The sequence below is a fragment of the Ambystoma mexicanum genome, chromosome 1p, assembly GCF_040938575.1.
Source record: "Ambystoma mexicanum isolate Mex_15411 chromosome 1p, UKY_AmexF1_1, whole genome shotgun sequence".
Taxonomy (NCBI): Eukaryota; Metazoa; Chordata; class Amphibia; order Caudata; family Ambystomatidae; genus Ambystoma; species Ambystoma mexicanum.
This window is the reverse complement of record NC_090921.1, coordinates 1,490,886,409-1,490,909,092: the sequence shown is the minus strand read 5'-3', so window position 1 is coordinate 1,490,909,092 and position 22,684 is coordinate 1,490,886,409.

Here is a 22,684-nt window from a genome sequence, read left to right as displayed (position 1 = left end):
CTGGAACTGAATGGACAAGGGGGCCGGTGGATGTCTCTCCCTGCCTATGTTATTTACTTAATTGCCCTCATGTACTTTCCTGAATCTTGAACCCAGTAAAGACTTAACAAACCCACGTACGGCTCCAACAGTATATTTTACTCTAAAGCACAAACGTAACAAGTACCATTTAGTTAAAACCGGCTGGTGGCACACAGCCCAATAATACATCAAAGATGAATAGAGACAATAACAGGACGATTCAAAGAAAAGCGCACTATTAATAAGTATTACAAGTCTAAAAAAAGAGAATGAAATACCAACAACGAAAAGAAGCCAGTGCACTTGGCCAAATTGTTCCACATAACCTTAGGTACGACCATGTGTTGGCATATCCACAATATGAAATTACAAGAAAAATGTAGGATTGGTTGCCCACTTAACACACCCATTGCTTCCAATCTCATGTCACTCTATATACGCAACAACCTGGCAGAGAAAATGGGTGACACCGAGTTTAGTGAGGCAAACTTTCATTGCGGCCCTCTGATATTAATGTGCTCCAAACAATGCTATTGGGAGTGTGGTGAAAGGGGAAGGGGGTAAAGGAAGGGGGCACACTGCAGTCTGACATGTTTGGGCACAAAGCAAAGCAGTGGCAGAAGTGACTCCCTCAGTCATCTGTGTGCTCCGGAGGATGCATATGAAATGTGAGATGGGGAACACAAACCACTGCCTGTGTGCATGGGGTGCAAGTGCTGGGGGGGAAGTCGATGGATACCTGCAAGTGTATCTGCCCTCGGATGGCTCTGCTCTAGCTCAGAACATTGGGTACCGGTGTGGACTTTCACTTGAGGACCCTACGCATCATCAACATTGGGTGCTCTAGAACTGCACTTAGCCCTGCTGCTGTGCACACGGGGTGCAAGTGACTCCATGCTGCTTAGTGCGTTACACTAAGGTAACGCTCTAAATACAATGGATGGCAACACAATGGGCCTCATTACGAGTGGGCGGTAAGGGATTACCGGCACTGGTAAGGGCACCGTTGCCAGTAATCCCTTACCACCCTACTACGAGTTCCCTTTGAGGGTCCTTCCTTAATGCCTGGTTTTTTCAGGCGTTAAGGACGGGACCCGCAAAGGGACTCTAGAGCTAATAACGGTACGGCAATTTTCGGTACTGTTATTAGCACCTTCCCCATTCCCATTGAGCCCTATGGGGGCTCAAATGGGAATGGGGAATAGCCCTGGTGAATGGGGAATTACCGGTCCCTCCGACCTCTGTGATAATTGCTCCATTCACCAGGGCGGGGTCGGAAGGGTTTTGGAGGCAGCCATGGAGCTAATAGCTCCATGGCTGCCTCCAACCTCGTAATGAGGCCCAATGCCTTTCTCAATCATCCAATCACATTATTACTGAATTAAATCTAAAGGGAGCGCTTGCTGTCTGAACACCACTGCAGAGCCATTATTAAGTATGCCATCGCCACCATGCAGTATTCTGATTAAACTTCACAATCGGAGCTTGTTGTCATGGCAACTCGCGTCCACATGACCAATGTGGTGTATCACCAGAACGCAAAGTCCGGACCAATCCCGTGCAACAACCGCACCCAATGGGGTAACACGTTCTACCAATACAGCACGAAAGTGCTTTGGCGGTATCGCTTTGATCACCAGCTAGGAGATGGCCAACTGAGGCAAATATTCAGCACAGGGAGACATTAGATCATGATCAGATATATCTGTCTTTGCCGTGGATGTAACTATTGGGCACGTTCCTGTAGCTCGATTACAAGAATATTCGTACCCAGCTAGAATATATATATTTTTTGTGTGAGCATAGTAGCCACGTCTTGGCCCATAGGCTAATAGCCAAATGAAATATGCCATTATTAATTGCACCATGTGAATATCACTCAGTGCATGTTTACACACGCCTGCGATACGTAATTAATCACCAGCAATGATTAATTCAGTGTCTTGCAAGCACATGCCCCTTTCTACGGGTTACAGATTGACCATGATTCACATGGGGCTAAAGTAACAGGTACATCAGCACCCCCTCCTTCCTCACAACGATATCCGAGGATACAACTTGTCTACAAGCACGTGACATTGCTTGTACTCCCAAATCGCCATGGTATCATGAACCTCTTTTACATTATTCGGAAGCACATTGTGGTACTGGCCTTAGTGATGACAGTACTCAGGCTGTGCTTAACAAAGGTGTTTATTTAAGACACCTAATATAACGTGCTTAACAGGGATGATAGAGTCCAGGGGTAGGCGCACAACAGTACTCACTGGTTAGACAGTCTCTTCTTGGCAGCTGCCTCACTGCATCATGTGTGTGTCATGGGTGAACACACTACACACTCCAGAGCACCCAGGTGGCTGCTCTCAGCCATGGTATTACGCTCTGGGTGTATGCCCTTATGTTGTCAGGGCCTGGAGGTATCTCAGCCCCCTGATTCAGGAGGAGCGCTGGGGTGGTGCTCACACTGCGCTGCCCGCCCGCTTCTGACGTTCTAGCGCGTTGGATCCACGCTTCCCGTTCTAACTCTCTCGAGATCGGCCTTCCCGCGATCTCGCGATGGGTAGTCCCCACATACGTGTGCGCAATAATCATGAAATTCGGCATCACGCATGCTTGATGATCACATTGGCCAGCCTGGCCATGTCGCACTGAGATACATTTGGCTAGTAACCACCCTCTCAAGATACCTTTCAAAGTCTCGTCCTGTCCCCAGGCCACATCTTCACCAGCCAGGTTATTATCAGTTAGCCATATCACATCCTGTGCTGGTACTAATTGCACACATTCTGGCCCCACAATCCCGCGAACCCCCCCATAGCCCCTCCCCACCCATTCACGGATCCGTAGCACACCCACCACCCTTCACCGACCAATAGATCTCACGCCAGGACCTACCATGAGACAGGAACTGATAATAAGCTGCTCTTACATACTGTTGCATCAGTAATACGACTTGGCAACCAGCACTTTATTATGTAGTCCCACCGGGTGTACACGTTGGCTCTCGACCAACCACACATTAGAATCTGCCTCATCTTCATTGACACAGTTCCATGCAATTATCAAAGCCAACATTGGCTCTCAGACAGACTAGGAGCCCGCTTCACGACCACACCAGGGCATCTGCAAGCTCAGTCACCACTCCGCCGGTCGCCCACTTTCAACCAGCCTGAGTGTGACAATCTGTTTCGGTGTGTATTCTGGGTCCCGTTTGCCTTCAATAACTAATCAAGGTGATATCCCATATATGCTTAAATGCCAATTTTTCCCTCTTCAGAAGGACTATCCAGGGCATAGTACTGTTCCAGGCAACATGCACAAACATTACTCAATGTCCACGACATATCCAAACTTGGTAAGCTATCTCCACTCTACTCACATTAGTTGACTCATGCAATATTAAACCCTTCATTCATACTAACTTTGACATACTTTCTCTTCTTCTCTCTTCACTCCTTGGTGCAATTTTTGTTTCTCTCTTTGCCTTGTGAACTATCCCTTTATGAATTAAATGCTTACAACTATTGCATTCAAAATTTAAATTGATGATGTAAAAATGCTTTTAAAATGGCAGCACCACCATTTCACTCATGTCACCTAATGACATGAGTGAATCACAGGTCACTGCCTTACTGTAACCCAAGGCACAACCTGCTCACATTGTAACTAAGTCTTCCTTGCAAGTAACAGTGCCACAATGCCCCTGGGCTGCCTGCGCGCTATATAAATTTAATAAATAAATAAATAAATAAATAAATAAATAAATAATGCATATTTTACAAAAACAGAACACCTTGCACTTTTCACCCACATGTTGTTGTTGTTGATAATATTTATTGAGCACACGGTCACCCGAGGTTATCTTGGTGCTATGGAAGGATGAGAAAGACAGCCCAGACAATGCTAACATGTCAGAATAAATAGGTTTTAACAGCCTTTCTGAAGGCTAAGTAATTCGAAGTATTCTTTATGGCTAGTGGGAGTTCGTTCCACAAGAATGCAGCAGCGGTGGAGAAGGCTTGCCCACCAACACAAGCCCATTTATATCTTGGTACTACTACACAATCTGCAGAGGCTGAGCGGAGGTCACGGTTGGGGCGGTACTACTAAACCTGGCTTGTATGTACTCAGCGCCCTGATCATGGAGGGCGCGATGAATGATACATACAGCCTTAAACTTAACCGTTGAGTCACTGGTAACCAGTGAAGGGCTCAGAGCACCGGAGTAATATGTGCACCAAAAGGGGAACCAGTAGCAACCCGCGCTGCAAGATTCTGCAAGCGTTGTAATTGTTGTATCTGGCCCTTAGGTTGGTCCAGGTGTAGTAATCTAAGCATGATAGTACCAATGCAGCCACCACCAGGGGACAGAGTGGGACTGGGGTTATAGGAAGAACCTTCCTAAGAACCTTAACCTGGAAATGGCCAGCTAGGCAAACTGCGGTAATCTGTTTGTCCGTACTAATTGTAGCTGAGAGGATGACTCCTACATTTTTCACCTTGCTGACCGGAACAGGTAGCGGACCCAGGGATTCAGGCCAGAAAGAGGACACCCAAAGTGTAGGATCAGGGGGACAGCCCATCACCATCACCTCAGTTTTATCCCCATTCAATTTGAGCCAGTTGCAGTTCATCCATTCTCCCACGGATGCCAGACGCTCTCTCAAGCACGACGACACCTTAAGCTTGATCAAGATCTAATCTAATCAAAATATGGGTGTCGTCGGCACACGAGTAACATCTGACGCCGAAGGAGCAAATAGTACATACGAAGGCCCAAATACAGATGTTAAATAAGATGGGGGATAAAGAGGTGCCTTGAGGGACTACGCAACTGAGGTGGCAAGGGTCAAAGAGAAAGGGTGGCATCGAGAGGGTCTGAGTACGATCCTCCAGGAATGACTTGAACCAGGCCAGCACTTGCCCAGATATACCAAATTGGGCGAGGCGGGACAGCAAGTTGGAGTGGTCGACCGTATCGAAAGCGCTGAAAGATTGAGCAATATCGGGGCACCCACTCCACCTGTGTCCACCAACCTGGCTATGTCATCCTGGACGGCGACCAGTACACTCTCAGTGCCTCTACCAGGATGAAAACCAGACTGAGCAGAATCATGAAGATTGGAAGATTCCAGAAAAGTAGAGAGCAAAGGAGACACTAGTGATTCAAGAAGCTTAGAGAGAAACGGAAGAAGAGAGATTGGATGAAAATTGGACAACACCGCAGGATCAAGGATAGGCTTCTTAAGAAGGGGAACAACTCTGGTGGACTTCAGTTCCTGGGGAATTATCCCTGATTGAAAGGAGTCATTGACAGCAATACTGATCTCCTAAAGGAGTTCTGGGGCAATATCCTTCATGACCCGTAAGGGGATGGCATCCGAGGGAGAACAGGATTTGATTTTTTGAATAGCTCCAAGAACAGATTCTTCAGAGAATTTAGGGAAAATCGACCATTCCTTAGTAGAGGCGTGCGTAGAGATGGCATGGACAGCAGAGTTAAATGTAGTAGTGGGGGCAACAGTAGCTGACATGGAAATATTATGTCGAATAGTATCGATTTGAGTTATGAAATACTGAGGCAGGGCATTACATAGCTCTTGGGTGGTAACAACTTTAGGAGTCAGTTTCTCTGATGAGGAGAGCGCCTTAACTACATAGAAGAGGGCTCTAGGCTGGCACAAGGAGGACTCAATTGTAGTTGCATAGTAGAGGGTGTTAGCTGCTTTGATGGTGGTAGAACAAGCAGCAGAGCAGGCTCTATATTGTATTTTTTAATAGGATCATAATTTTTACGCCATTTGCGTTCCGTTTGATGCAATTTGAGGCGAGCATCCTTGTTATATTAAATGTGCTTATATCGCACCGCCAGCCCATGGGCATCAGGGCGCTAGTAACATATAACAATACTAGACATACATAGGACACACCATGAGCAGCCAGGTGGACTTTCTATTTCTTGAATGGGTACGATCACTTCAAGAGGCAGGTCTTCAGGCATTTCCTAAATGTTTGATAGTTCTCTTCCAAATGCAAGGTGGATGGTAATTTATTCCACTGTTGCGCGGCACACATTGACAAGGATATACCCATGCCTGCCTTAAGATTGTATCTTGGCACGCTAAGCAATCCTTTATCCGCAGAGCATAGCAGTCTCAGGTGGATGTATCTTACAAATTTGATTTTTTGAAGTAATGAGGAGCATCTCCAAAAAGGCACCTGTGTATAATGGGCATAGACTTAAAGTTCACTCTGTCCTCAACTCTTAACCAGTGCAGAGATTTTCTTGCCGCAGTTATGTGCTCCCTGGTTTTTATTCTCTTGACTATACGTACCGCGTCATTTTCCATGACTTGGCACCTAGCCAGATCTTTTTTGGTTGCTCCTAGTAACAATGCATTACCATAATCTAATCTTGACAGAACTATTGCTCTAGCAACAGTTGCTGTGTTTTCCTCATTCAGATACGGTCTAATTGCTCTCATGAGGCGTAAGAAGTATGCATTGTTCTTATGTAAGTAGTTGACCTGAGCCTCTGAGCTCATCGAGGCATCAACCATCATCCCCAGTGTCTTAACCTGGTTCATGACCTGTATTTTATCTTCTTTGATATGGAAGATTTTGTACTCATCACCTAATTTGACTCTGGCGGTGCTGGTTCCAAAAATCATAAGCTCTGTTTTATTGTTATTTAAACACATCCAGTGTTGCTGCATCCATAGGTCTATGATGCAGTACAGTTCGGCTATTTTAGCACTGTCCCTGGTATATTCTCCCTCCAATTCAATAACAAGTTGCGTATCGTTGGTGTAATTTGTGAAGAAAACGCTGACGTCATCCAACAAGTCGCAGAGGTTTCTCATGTATATATTAAAGAGCAACAGAGATAAACGTGCTCCCTGAGGTACTCCATAGATGATAGATATGGTCTCAGAAAACATTTCTCCCCAGTGCGCTCTAGCCTGGTGGTCTGTAAGAAAAGATGTGAGCCAGTCCAGAACAATCTGGGAGCATCCAGCTATTCTCTTTAGCACTTTTACTAAGAGCTGGTGGTCTACCATATCAAAGGCAGCGCTAAGATCTAGCAGCATCAACATCCCCGTTTTGCCACTGTCTACTAGCTCTAGCATGTGACTTTGCAGGTCCAACATGGCCGTTTCCGTACTATGGATGGCCCTCAATCCTGATTGTTGTCGATGAAGTGATTTCTGGTCTTCTATGTGTTTCTGTAATTGCTTCGTCGCTATTTTGTTTAGTATCTTGAGGATGAAATTAGAGTTAGTGATTGGGCAGAGATTGCCCGGGTCCTTGGGGGTCAAGTCCTGCTTTCTTAACCAATGGCGTGATCGTTACTTTCTTGATTTATTTAGGCACTGAGCCTTCCTTGAAGGATGCATTAATTATTTTAACGAAGACTGGAGCCAATATTTCTTTGTTTTCTAGTATGATTTTGGAAGGAAGTGTGTTTTCAGCACACAAAGTAGGTTTCATTTGCTTCAATACCTCCAGTAATTATTTTTCAGAAACTGGTATGAAATTAAATGTGTCTATAACTCCCAGGTTAGAACAGTCTTTCTCCAGCATGGATTTCCCTGAGATTTCTCTGGCCTTGATAATATTATTTCTTGCCTTTTGTGTTTTTGCTGCGAAGGCATTTTGGACTATGTCACAGTCTTCCTTCGATGGGGAGAAGGGCAATGTAAGGGCCTTTGGTTTTTCAATACTTTTGATTATCTCGAATATTTTACTTTTGGCGTTTGATGCTGCTGCTATTTCCTTGTTATAGTGATTAGCCTTTGCTTCTCTTATGCTTTCCCTATAGATTTTATTAGCTTGCTTCCAAATGTCCTTATTTTCTTTAGAACGATTTTGATGCCATTTTCTTTCGAGAGCTCTTTTTTCTATTTTCTGTTTGTTTAACTGTTCACTAAAACACATCTGGTGCTTGCAATTATTTCTAGCTATTTTTGTTTTCAATGGAGCTTCTTCTTCCACCACATTTTGAATCTGTGAAAGATATTTGTTAAGCATCACTTTGCAGCTATCGTGTTTGTGAAAAGATTCCAAGATTCTGGATATACAGGGTTTTAGTTGTTCGGCCCCTATTTTTTTTTCAATTTCTGCTCTGTATTTTAATATGGGGTTGTGCTGCTGTTTGGTATTTTCTAATATTACCTGGAAGGAAACCAAATAATGGTCACTTCATATACATGGTTCAGTGATGACTTTCTGGGTCTGCACATTTTTAGTTAGGACCCAATATAATTGGTTTACTTGTGGGGTTGTAGCTTCTTTATTGATCACTTAGTAATCTAGATTTTTTAATGTATTCTCAAGTGAAATGGCTTCTTTATCAGCCGCATTTCCAATCCAGTAGTTAAAATCACCAACTGGCAGCGTGGATGTATTAAGTGATTTCAGGTTTATTAACTGAGAGCTCAACTCGTTATCAAAATAAGAGGCTAGGGATGGAGGCCTGTAAATAACTACAATATTAAGACAGTCATTTGGTGTGTAAGTTAATTTCAACTGCAATGTTTCACATCCACTGCAAATAAAGTTTGCTTTAAATAATTTTATTGTATCTCTTGCTATTATAGCCACTCCCCCACCCATCCCACTGTCTCTATTTGTGCTATGTAACCTTCTGGTACTGCTGTGTCACAGGGGGGTCTTATTGGATCTTTTAACCATGTATCCGTAAACCATGGTTCAGATGGTAATCTACGTGGTTGGACTAGACGGAGTGGGGCGGCCACATTTGCAGCTTCTAGAAGTGGCTGAGCAAAAAATGACAGAGAGACGGCAGGAGCTGCATTACATTTAGTCCTAAATTGAAGTGATCATACTATGAGTGTTGACAGTACGCCAAGATCGCTGCCATATTTTACTGGTATCTTAACGGATTTCGTGCCTGTTTTCACCAGGCAAGAAACTAGAAAATGGTCTGACCATAGAATAGGTTCAATAGATTGAATTGTCAGAAGAGATTCCCTCGAGAAAATCAGATCGAACATATTACCTAATTTGTGTCAGACTTTTAACATGTTGATGCTGGTCAAGATCAAGCAGACTGTCAACAAATAATTCTAACATTGCAGATCCTGGAAGATTGAATTTCAAATTGAAATCTCCCAATACAACTAAATTAGTATATTGCATCTGAAGGTTGGCTAATAAATCAGGGAATTGGTCCAGAAAGTGGTATGAGAACCAGGGGGTGATATATCAATAAAAAGTGACATATTCTGGTAGCTGAAAATGTGCATCTAAAAAGAAGAGCTTCCATAGGGATTACATGGGCGCAGTAAAGTTGGGTAACTTTATATTCATCTCTATAAATTACTGCAACCCCACCCCCATGAGAAGATGACTGGCGATCAGCGCGCAAGATACATAACCCTACGGGTATTGCTTGTAGAAGAGAGGGGGCAGAACTTTCTTGTAGCCACGTCTCGGTAAGGCATAAGAGCGCGGGATGACGTTCATCAAGCATTGAGCACGATTGGGTCCTGTGTTATGCAACACTTGTATCTGACTCAACATCCTTTCATAATGTAACAACTATTGTTTTATGGATGACAACCTCAGTCTTGATAAAGACCCTTGAGTTGTTGAAACATGTTTCGGCACTTTCAGTAACAATAAAGACCTAATGGCACAAATTGAGCTAGCAGGCTCCCTTTTTCATTGAAGTAAGATCAAATAAGCCAACAGAAACTCCTAATTAAGATTGCATATGAAGAGTGTGCGAAGCATCAATATCATAGGAATCCCACACTCATCCTGCAACTCTTTGCCTGGGGCACTAGAGCACTGCCTATCGGATTCTCACAACAGGCTGCTACTATGCAACAATCAGAAATAGACAAGTTCAGCGCGGTAGCCATATTTTCCTGGTGCTCTCACCACTCCTTAAATGCTTCTTAACCTACCCTCCCACAAGCTCTCACCAGAGGAGTTTGTTCAGGCGCTTACTCTGCCTCCTCTTCCTCATTGACCTCAAATTCATCAAATGTGCTCCACTCATCTTCGTCTCCCTGACGAGACCAAACATTTTTGTATCCTAGGCTGTCCGCCCTCTCTCTCCCTTCTCCTTCTTTCTCTAAATCCATGTTTTTTATAGCTGTGTAATCTATTCTGAATAAAAAGTCTCCTGCTTTCCACCTATCTGACCCTTGCCCTACTGGTTTGTTGGTTTTCACTTCACTCTGTGCTGCTCGTAGTCTATTTAATTCTGTTCTTGCCGTTGCCAGTGCCAAATCTAGGTCTCTTTAATGGACATCCGCATGCACTGGGACATCCGGAGGGGAGGCATGTGGGGGCGGTGGGGCCGTCGCTATTGTGGACACATATGCTGGGTTAGTGTACCCTATTGCGGGGTGGACTGTCAATGGGTATATCCCTCTGTGCGCCCCTGGTGCCCCACCCTCCTTCCCTGAACAGTCGCCCGTGCTACCATTCTGCCGCCCCCCCCCTTCGCAATCTTCCGTGTATTAAAACATTTTCTGTAATTATTGTTGCTTATATTTAGCTGCTAGAAATATGTACATTTGTTGTAGAATACCGTTATTATGGGAGCCCTGCTCTTCCCACGAATGGGTAGCCCCCATCCCCTTGTCTCAATCACTCAATCACCCATTGTTTATGGTGCGTATCGAGTCTGTCTCGGTACAGTGGTAGGGCCTTACACATATACTTTATAGCTGTTATTATGATGGGCGTGCCTTTGCTACCCCTTACTTTCCTCCATTACACAATATATGCGGTACCACCTTCTCCTCTCACTCTGGAAGGTTCCCTACCACTGCAAAGGACTTTGCTGCCCAAGAACGTTCTGAGGAAGACAGTTACATGCAGATGCTTAAAAGGAGGTATAACGTCATTTCTGACATCATTATATATAGTGAAAACCCACATGGCTGGTTGATGCAACCTTATACAGGGTTGGCTTACTCCATAGGGGATTTCAGGCCATTGGCCCCAGCCCAGTCTGTCCGTCTTCCATCACGTGGGGTCTGCTGGGCTCATCGTCTCCAGGGAACCAAGGTAAAAAAAACAATTAGCTACATTTAAAAAATAGTGTTCTCTATCATTATACAGTGCACCTGGCTGCTCAAAAACGGGCGCAGGGGGTTTCTCCAGGTCACGCTAATCCACACACACACATTTCACTCATCCTGATCTCTCGACTTCCAAGGCTTCCACCCTCGCTTTTATCCCTCCCTGTACCTTTCATTACAAATCATGCCATTGTAAAATAAAGGTGGGAAAACCCTACTCTTTAGATATTTTATGGTCGGTGGTCTGGGGTCAACTAGTATCCTGGAATTCAGGGATGCTCACACTAACACTCCCTCTGTCCTCATTCTTCTTGACCTCTCCTCTGCCTTTGACACAGTAAATAACAACATCCTGATCGCACGTCTCTGTGAAACCCTGGGAATCACAGGTCAGGCTCTGGCGTGGTGAACCTCCTTCGTTTGCGACCACCCATCCGAGGTGGAACTTGGGTCCTTTCTCTCTACTATCACTCTTTCAACCTGTGGCATTACCCAGGGTTCTAATCTATCCCCCTGGTTCTTCAATGTCTACATGGCTGCCCTAGCACGTGTGATTGGCACTTTTATGTCTAACTTCCAGTTTTATGCGGATGACACGCAACTCTCGTTCAGCTAACCCTCAGCCACCTCCTCTACCTTGCTCATAACTGTTTTTCCGCAATTCATTCATGGTGTGCTGCAAACGACCATTGCCTCAATGGCAGCAAGACTAAGATTACTCGCATTGGCACTCCTGCTCCCGCTTTCCCACTATCTTTGGCCAGCCTCCCTTGGCCCTGCGCCTGCACCTACCTCCGAAGCAAAAAACCTTGGGGCTATCTCCGACTCCACTCTCTCCTTCTCCACTCACATTAGGGACATCTCTAAAAAGTCCAACTACCAGCTGCACCTCCTCAGAGATAGTCTTCCTTTTCTCACCTTCCCCCAGCGGCTCACTGTCCCCAGCGCCTTGGTTCTCTCAAGGCTGGACTACTGCAACAGCATCTTTCTTAACCTCCCTACCTCTGCTTTGGGCCCTCTGCAACTCATCCAGAACAGAACCGCCTCAAGCCCAGGGACTGCATCTCTCTGGCACTGAAATCCCCACACTTGCTCCCTGTGGCTGCAAGGATCAAGTTCAAGACCCTCTGCATTGTCCACAAGGCATTCTGGGGCCTTGCCCCTTCCTACCTGCAACTATGCAAAACTAAATACTGTCCTTGCCAAACCATCCGCTCATCTACCACCAACCTTCTACGTGTGTGCCGGTTCTCCAAGCAGAGATTTGGAGGGAGATCTTCATCCTCAGCAAGGGCCTCTCTCTGGAATAGCCTTCTTGAGCCTGATCACCTTAAGATCTAGAAACTCCTTAAGACATTCCTCTTCTCTTCCTCCTTCTCGCTCACTCTATACCGTTAACCTCTCTCTCCACTCTATCCCTCTCTCCCTCCTTTTTCACACAGCTTGCTGACTGCCCGCCGGGTGTACCTCAGAGTCTCACAGGTCCCTACCACCCCCCCGAGTCCACTTGCACTGTCTCCAGCCCTGTTCTTGCCTCATCACTACTGCACTTGGTCAATGACCCATGGGAGTGGCATCTTTAAGCTCTTACCCCACTTTCTGATTGACTGGCCGCACTTGGACCTCTCCTCTGCTCTTGCCCCCCCTCCTGTAACGCCCCCACGCGCCATGCCTAGAAGATCGTCTATCTATCTTCCCTGTCTCCCCTCCTTGCATGGTGGCGCCTCTATGCACTTGGGAACACTGCAGAATCGTCGTCAGACCTATTTGCTGTTATCTACTCTGTTAATTGTATTATATGCACTTACTCTGCCTGTGCAGACTTGTATCATCCAGGGCTCTGAATGACTTGTTTTTTCCCCTTGTTCTCTCCCTATAGCGCTTTGAAACACTTGCCTTGTGTATAGGCGCTTTACAAATGAACATTACCATACCATACCATACGTTTTATCCAGACCTACGATGGGTGGATGTTCAGTAATCAGAGACGGTGGTGAGAAGGTCAGAGTCCCACAGAGGAGATGTGGCCCCCCCAGTAAGTGCTCGACCTGATTTGATAATTTTGTTAATCAAGGCTTCCATTAGCAGAATCTTTCAAAATGGCATTCCTGGTGACATCACTCATATGGTGTATCACACTTTGCAAAATCAAATAAATAAATAAATAAACATTCATGCTATGGCCTCCCACCTCATGAATGGCATGAAGCTCTTCTCCATCTAACAGCTAGGCCTTTTCTTTTATTGGTGTTAAGCTTTATACCTGGACAATAAACCATGTATACTTTCATCAAAGATGTACTTAAGTTGCCACTAATAATAAGTACAATATGGTATTCCCAAAATAGTGATTCCATTACTATCCCAGCCCTCGTGGGCTGCTACGCTGTCAGTGGAGTAACTTGAGCTCTGCTTCCGATCCATTGTATCTAATAAGGGGAAAAGGAAATTATATCACTCAGCCACAATAACGAACGCATTATTTCACTCGTAAACATGCCAGGAAGCTGGGCAAGGACAGGGAAGAGGAAGCAGCGGGGGAACAAACACGGCTTAACCCATGCAAAGAAAAATAGCATCCAGAACCAATGTCCGCGCGCTCTTAGTGTCCTAATCGGGGCCCTGTCAGATGCGGACCTCGGCCTTCTGCCAGGCTCCAAGCCTCTGCTATGAGACCTCGGCTCTTCATTTAGTTTGGCTTAAACACGAGGCCTAAACTAACAATGGCTTTCCAGCTGTTCTGTCCAGTTTTGATTGCACATAAGAGTTGTGCCTGTGGTCAATATTTATAGCGTGTTTTCGAGAGTTGCTGGGTGCCAAGAAGAGAAGACATCCTTATAAGGATTTGTATAAAAAAAATACACACTACAGATTAGATTGGCAATAGGGATGCAATGAAGTAAACCCAATCTGTTAAATGTCCCTTTACATCCCAGTTGAGAAACCGATTTGAAACTATTCTCGTTCCGGAAATGTATTGGTGTACCAATGGCATGGAGATTAGGTATATCCCCTAGCACCTTTTATCCAACATGCCCCTACAGAATACAGTGAACCGCTTCTTGGATCCATTCAACCACACATTAGTTTAATTTGTGTTGAGCAAAAATGCAGTTTCTCTGCACTTTTTTAATTTATGACGAAAGTTGACTTCATGTTATCATGTGAGTCTGAAAAGATATTTCGAAGAGTGCTCACAACAGAATTATGCGAGTAAACTTTCATTTCTGCATGTTGAACCTGTCCATAAACTCCCTGCAGTAATGGTGAAAGATGGGTACTGGAGGAGTAATTACGGCCACTGTATGAGTGCATGTAAAACGGGAACCATCGCTAAGGGTATTTTCGCTTTTACATGAACACCCATTTACAGTAGCCATCCAGCTAAGAGGACTAGCCAGGGTAAATTAAGAGGAGATCGGTGGGGCGTTTGTGGGGATGGCTACCAGCAAAGGTCAAATGCTTGGATCAGGAGCTGGAGATCCAGTGTGGAGGAGATACACTAGTCGATTGCCCCTGTCCAGGTCCCAACTGCCACTCTGGAAGCGCACCTGGCCCTAGGGATTCATCCGGGAGAAGGCTTTGGCCATTCCAATCCACCACCAGGCTATTGTGGAGATCTTGGCAGGGTGGGCAACCTTACGCAGTACTTCAAGATGCTTGTGAATGGATATCATTCCTGGGCTTGATGTTACCACCTGGAAGAATAGTGCTGTATCTGTACTGCAGATGGTCAGCATGGAGGGCACCGGAAGCATGGCGGTGGAGTACATTTCAAAGTCAGAGGCGTGGTCATCACAGCAGCATAGTCAATACAGAAACCATCAAGGGGTTGTGCCCAACAGAGCCCTGCAAAGAACGTGCTTTTCTCACCCAAATCTTTGAAACTTGCTTCTGTGGTACGTAATCCCAAACTGCATCATTGAATGAAAGACTATAACGACTTTCCCTGTATGGGAAACATGCTGGTAAAGTTGCTGTCATTTTGGCACCAGCATTTATTCCGTAGTGGGAAAACACAAGTTTTTCTGGTTTCACCCCAAATTACCCTGGGTAATCATCTCTACGTGAACCCTTTGCCCTCAGTGATTAGAGAGGCACAGCTTCACCTCACTGATGAGGCCCGACTACGCCGAAACACGTGTCTGGGGTTACTGTTCGTACTCTTGCTGAGAGGAGAATTGACTAGCGTTTTGGTGCTGGACTGCCTACGTGGGTGGGACCAGACTGATATGCACCTGGCTATTTCTCCATCACAAAGGACAGGTTATTTGGCTGTGTTTGTTTTCAGGAGAAAGACGTTTTTGTGATGTTTAGCAGATTAAACCTATAGAAAACCTACCCAATGCATGGTTTTTCATTAGTACAAACAGTACAACAGTGATGTCCACAAGCAAAGTTAGAATGAGTGTCAAATGCACTTGCCCAGACTGAATGGCAAATAGAACCAGATGAGAAATTTGCCACATCAAGGAACAGAAGACAGACCATGCATATTGCTCCATGCAAAGATGCTGACAGTGAATGAAGAAACATCCTCACATCCTTGGCAGGCACAGGATGCAGCTTCTGGCCCTCCGGATACTAATATCTAACCCAAAAGGCAGAGAGGCTATTTAAGCCCTCTGACCACAGGGCCCGGGGCACTGGTAGATTTAGATTATTAGAAAAACTTCAGCAACTCAACATGAGTAGAAACCATGGGCGTGCAGATGGGGAGGTGGGAGAACCATTAGGCAAAACATACGAATGGGAATATGGACTGACCAATTTGAGCGATCATCAGCACAAAGAATGCTGAAGTCAACATATAGAAAAAAAGGAACAAACCTCTGGACTGTGAGGGAGTTAGGACAGCATGGTAGAGAGTCGGTGGCAGAGCAGTGAGAGAAGCAACTGAAGCAGAAGATGAGAGCATGTGGTGGCCATGCAAAGAATAACACACTATAAAAGAGCTGAGAAACAAGATACACCAGATAGACCACAAAGTGACAGGCAACAGAGCTGACACTTTCAGGAGATATTTTAAAAAAGAGCCTTGTTGTATACTCGAAACAGGAGCTGGCAGGATCCTGAGGATACTGTAGAGGGACATAAGGAAAGCCACATTCTGGGAGCGCTGATCCAGATCCTGGTTCTTTCTGAACTAAAAGAAAAGCATTAACCCTGAGAATTTGATGAAAATCTTTAACTAACTTAAGCCGAAAAGGGCTGTCATTAGCTGGTGGGCTATGACTTATGCCACCTCACAAAGAACTCTGTGCCCGAAAGAAAATAATTCCCAAGAGGAAACCGGGTCAGGGCAATAATAGAAAAGTTCACAGGCTCTTGACCCATTAAAAGTCTAAAAAAATACTAGAAAAGGGATCAATCAGAAGGCGCTTGCCCTCGAAGGAGTGTGTTGCAAGGCCACAGAGACCCAGAAGACTTGACATTGATGGAACCTTATACCAAGGCCAAGAAAATAAGCATGCTAGGGCACCATTGCACCAACGTAGGATCGAAACGTCCTGGGCCTTCACCACTGAGGTCTCAGCCTGTAAGTGCAGAGGTCATCCGGAACACTGTGGCTGGCTTCTAGAAGAACATGTGATTATCTGGAGGTTTGTTTTTCAATAAAGTTTGTTTCTGTTCCTTGGCCACATCCTGCTTTGTCAGAGGAACCTGTGCACCATCTGTGGCTACTGGCTACAAAAAGAAGCTCCCTCGGTTTACAACACCCAGGGCTCTGCCGGAAAGTGGGCAAGTCATCTGAAACGCTGTGGTTGGCTCCCAGAGGGACATGCCACTGTCTGGAGAGTTTTTCAGTGAGGTTTATTGTTGTTGTTGTTGTTGTTGCTTGGCCACATACTGCTTTGCCAGAGGACCCTGTGCACCATCTGAGGGTCCTGCATAGAGAACTAAATTCCCTTGGCCTACAACACCCAGGACTTTCCCTGTAAGTGTGGAAGCCATCCAGAACACTGTGACTGACTCCTAGTGGTACATGTGACACATTGGCTCCCTCATTCAGATTCCCCTGGGTGTCCAGGGCAGGTGGCTGCAGCCAAGGGGCAAAAGCAGCAAAGGGAAGCTCCCTGTTTTGGCCTGTCGGGCCAGAAAGAGCCTACGGTCTAAACCCTTGCTCAAGCCAGGACTTTACCAAGCTTACCCTTTACGTGACTCATGTCTCTCTGAATTGGGCTCTATACACCTGTTGACTATCCATGCACCACTAAGCTTCTGTTACCTCGCAGGACCCAGAGACATTGCTGTTTGGGGCTTTTAACTGTCTTTTGGTTACATATGGTCCCATTCTAGCCCAACTGAGAACATACACCTTCTTCTAAGCCATCCTTCCACCCCCACTCACCTAACGTCCCTCTCGCTTGTGCTGCACCATTTCTTCATTGTCTTAATTTGCCTATTTCTTCTACCTTCATCATGCATCTTCTTTTCACTCAATTTCTCGGTCTACTCCATCCTTTCTTCCACAGCCTTCTATGCTACAAGTCTTCCTACATCACTGACCACTTAGACTCTCATCACTCTCAACTTTCACTTCTTGCTATCACAGAAACCTGGATCTCCTCTAATGACTCTGCTACACTAGCAGTCCTAAAAAATTACTCTGCTACCTTCTCCAACTACCCTAGATCTGTTGGGAAGGGCAGTTGGATGGGGTTCATTATCAATAAGGCCCTCAACACTTCCCCTCTACCATCCCGGACATCAACTCTTCCGCTTCCTCCTTTGATGTCACTATTCAACTCCTCTCTTCTACTCCTCTCACTATTCTGGCTCTCTCTCGACCCGCTGGTCCTCTTAACTCCTTCATCCCTAATCTGACACTACAACTTGAGTCACTTCCTACCAACATCTCCATTTTCATGCTGGGGGACTTTAATCTTCCCAACCCCTCTGCAGCTACCTTCCTTGAACTTAAATACCTCCGGTCAGGAGCAGTGTTCCACTACTTTATTTTTTACTGTTACCAGCTCCACTACTTTTTGCAACCATATATACGATTCCGGAACCGTGCTTTATGAAGTTAAAGCACACTTCTCCATTTTACCACCGGATATCAGTTACAGCTAAGTGAAATCTCTTTCAACTTCAATTGGCTGTCAACCAGCATGACTGCAACCCTTGAAAAATGTGTTGCACCTTGCTCCCTTCGTTTCTACTCTGTCCCCTGTCGGAGTCACAGTTCCACTACTTTTGTGGTACAATTCTATCACTGGCCAGAACCCCTCATTCTCTCCATTGTGCCAATGGTATCTCCAATAGTCTCCTCAGAAAAAGTTGTTTCCTCTCAAGCTTGCCACTTTCATTTCCGTGGAAGAAGTTTCCATTGAGCAAACACTACTGCAGACACATGGCTCTCCAGAAGCAGGTGTTTCTCCTCGAGCTTTGCTCTATTCCTTGTGCCTGGAGATACAGGTCTCCAGAAAGGACAGCATGCAGGGATGTTGATTCCATTGTAAGAGTCTCAGAGCACAAAGATACTGATAACATTGCCCAGCAGCCAAGGTAAGTCTATCCAGTGTATGAATGAAAGGCCAGCTGGTAGTGCTGCTAAAAAACCTTTCTCAGACGCTGATTTTACCCTGCCCTCAGAAGTAGAGCCTTTCTTATGCATGATGGCTCATTTCCAACTGAACGTCCTCACGTAGCACCTCCCAACTTCCAAATCTGTGAAGGTTAAACCCAGCAACACAATAAAGAACCCATTGAAAGATGTTTTCATAACCATGCCCTCTGCTATCTTGACATGCAAAAATGGTTTGTTTTTATGTCCATAGACGAAAGTTCTTAACATAATGCGTAACACAGTTTACGTCTTTTAATGCGTGTCTTAAAGTGCCGAAAGTGCAGTGGTTAAATAGATTTTTGAGGCTATCTATATTTTGAGTATTACGAGTTATAGCTTTCCATTCAGGGTGTGGAAAATAAAGCTACCTTGATATTTTGGCATACTATGTTGCTATAAGGATTTACATGTTTTAATATTGCTTTACAATGCAAATTGCGCACTTTGCAAGTGAACTCGATAAGACAATATTATTGTAGGCCTTGGCACCCAAAATGTAACTATTTGCACCAAGAAAAGCTTGCAAGGTATGTGGTGTAGTGCCTAAATTGCAGAGATGTTAAAATCCCTGATTCACTGTTTAAACAAAGTGTGTGATCCTGGACCAATCATTTAATTTCACCCTGACTTAACTGTATAAATTGCAGTGCTTATAAGTGATTAGGTTGACACCCTTATAATCGGGCAGATTTAATATGTTTAAGGACAAAATGGTTTACCTTGGTGCTCCTCTGTTAATGGCCCCCAAAGCCGCCACCTAGAATTGCATTGTTTCAGTAGCCTTCCCTCAGTCCCATATTACTTGATCATATAGGAGCCAGATCCTCAAACCTTTTTTGGGCGCAAGGGAGGAGATGTGATAAAAAGGGCATCTAGATGGCTCATTCAGAGGCTCTCCCCCCCCCCCCTTTGCACAAATAAGGGGGCGTTTTAGAGAATTTTAAAATGAATCATAAATTCACCAATGAGATGCATGTTTAAGTGCCCTGAAATGAGGGTCATCTCCCTGATCCTACTTCAAACATGTATGGGGGAGATGCAAATCATGACACAGGGCCTCATTACGACTCAGGCGGTAAGGGGTTTACGGCGGCGTAAACAGCGCCGACCCTTACCGCCAGATTCCGAGGTCCCTTAGCGCCATGGAGGTTTTAACAGCTGCTTTTAGCAGGTGTTTAAATCCATGGCGCTAAGGGACCTTGATGTTAATTACGCCACCGTAATTTACGGTGGAGTAATTAACGCCTTCCCCATTCCCATTATGCCCTATGGGGCAAAAATGGGAATGGGGAAGGGTAAATGGGGATTGGGGACTTACCGCCCCGCCAACCTCGGAATGGGGCGGTAAGTCCATCAACCACCATGGCGTAAATGTAGTTTACGCCATGGTGGTAAAGGTACGACCCAGGCGGTAACTTACCGCCTGGGTCGTAATGAGGCCCACAGTCATTTCTGATCCTGTACAGCTGTCACACTTGCATTTCCATCTCCCCCAAAATGATGGAAATGCTTGTTTTTTCTCTCAGCATTTCACCAAGTGAGGCCCATTCCCACTTTCCAGGCGCTTCAGGGCCTGCAAGAGATGGGGTAGGGAAGTCATGCAGTAGCAGGGAGATAAGTGCAAGATTGCTTTATTACAACATTCACGTGTGCAGTTCTGAAAATATAGGGCACTCTGCACAGTGTACGTTTTAGATTTTTTATGTGGTTATTGTTACCATATCTTTCTCCAATCAATGCCTAATTTGATGGAATGGACACATCATGCATGAGTGGGAATTTAGGGCTTTAAAAGTTCAGTTGAAGCAGCAACAGCACACAAAAAATGGAAATGCTGTTGCTGTATTTGATGGCTCACCGGGGAGCCAAAGAGCAAAGGAGGGAGGATCCACCAGAGAGGCAAGTGTTATGCTCATCTGATATCCACGGGGATGCCACCCAGCCCTGGTTGGATGATTTGCACTCTCGAACCCTCTCCCGGTACCTTGGTAAGGCCTCTGGTTAAAGATGAGTCTGCAATATAGGAGGGCTGGATTCAATACCAGATTGTCTTTATGTTTTCCCACCTCCCTTGACCTCAACTCCTTCCTCCCCTTGGGCCTTCTCCTCACCTTAATATTGTAAAAGGTGGATTCTCCATCCTACTCCTCGTGGCAGGGGCACGTAGATGTGGGGGGCGAGCAGGGACCAAGTTACTTCACTGTTCAAGCCCCCCTGTAGGAATCCAGGCATGCTGCTACTCCGTAGGTTTGTTGCTCTACTGTCTTTAAATGCAGTTTTTATGTTCCTCTTAGTTTTGAATAATAATGTCTTGCTTCTTTCCTTTTAGGTATGGAAAGGTATTTTGGTGTTGTCATGCAGTTTGAAGATGAGCATGGGCCAGTAGGCGAAAGCGCGGTGTGCGCGATGCTGTCCAGTGAGTAATGCGTGATGCGTGGCGCTGTTTCGCCTTTTATATTGCTAACCTGTGTCTTTTCTCTCCTTCCAGGTTGCGATGTTCCTCGCTGAGCGCCGTAATGTTCCAGCAATGATGCTGACCAGGAGATGACTACCCAGGTAAGAATTGTGTGGCTTTCTTCATTCGGTAGGAAATGTGAGTAAACACTTACTAATGCTGTCTTTCTTTCTCCTCTTTCCAGGTTATGGTATTGCAGGATGCATGCGGTGCCGGATGATGGAGGCATACCTTCAGGTGAGTGTAACTGAAGTCAGCGATGGATTGAAGACAGGATACTGTTCCAGGTTAGTTTCGTAGTGTTCTTTCTCTCTATGCAGGTCCTTGGTTTCAGGTAAGCTGGCATCAAAGAACTGGACACAGTGAGCGTTGTGCTGCCCACAGCAGAATAACGAAAAGCATGTTCTGCTGTTTGGGTGCGGTTTAACTAGTCTCAGGTAAAGTAGTCCACAGAAAAATAGTCCCAGGCCTGCCACACCCAAAGTAGTCCAGGTAAAGTAGTCCCAGGCCTGCCACACCCAAAAGACTAGACCGCATAGCTCAGTTCCTTGTAACTGAGCTATGTGTGTGCCTCCATTTTGGCTGAACCCCCCCAAGTTAAATAGTCCCAAGTAAATAGTCCCATTCTAATGTTGGTCTTCTTGATGGTTATGAGTCTGGCGCCAAAGGACTGACTCCAAGAGGGTCTTGCATGAGGTTTTAAGACCTTTGACCTGGCCCTAACTGGAAGGCTGACTTGCCAGTGAGGGCCAGAGGCAAGGCTCATGACAGTACTCCCCCCCAAGGCCCCTCTCACGGTGGCACGTCTGCCTGGTCCTGATTTGGCTGGGTAATTCTGATGGAACCTTTTAATTAAGTGAGGTGCATGGATGTATACACTAGGTTCCCATGATCTGTCTTGAGGGCCGTATCCCTTCCAATCAACTAAGTAGTATAGTTTGTATCTGGTGTATTTTGAGTCTAGGATATCCTTTACTTCAAACTCTGGTTCTCCATCAACTAATACTGATTTTGGTGGTGTTGTAACCCAAGTACTGGGTTGTACCGGTTTCAGGAGTGATACGTGAAACACAGGATGAATCTGAATAGTGGGTGGTAGGGCTAATTTAACTGCCACTGGATTTATTATGGATTCAATAGAATAGGGTCCCTTTTATATGCACATATTTTGATGCTAACCAGACCTTGTCTCCAATTTGATAGTCGGGGGCTTTACTACGATGTTGGTCAGCGAATTTGTTTTGTCTGTTCTTGGCTTGGAGTAAATGTTCTGCTGCTTCTTTGAAGTCCTGGGAAATAGTCGTATGTAGGGTTTTAACCGCTGGCATTTCCAAAGGGGTTGGAAGATCCAATTCTGAAGTACGTGGATGTCTACCATATATAGTGTAGGAAGGGGTTTGTCCAGTGCTGGTGTGTAATGAATTATTATAGGCATATTCAGCTATTCATAACAAGTCCTTCCAAATTTCTTTCCACTTGATGTAACATGCAACGTAAGTATTGCTCGAGGGTTTGGTTTGTTCTTTCTGTTTGGCCATCTGTTTGAGGATGGTGACTTGTGGATAGTCGAAT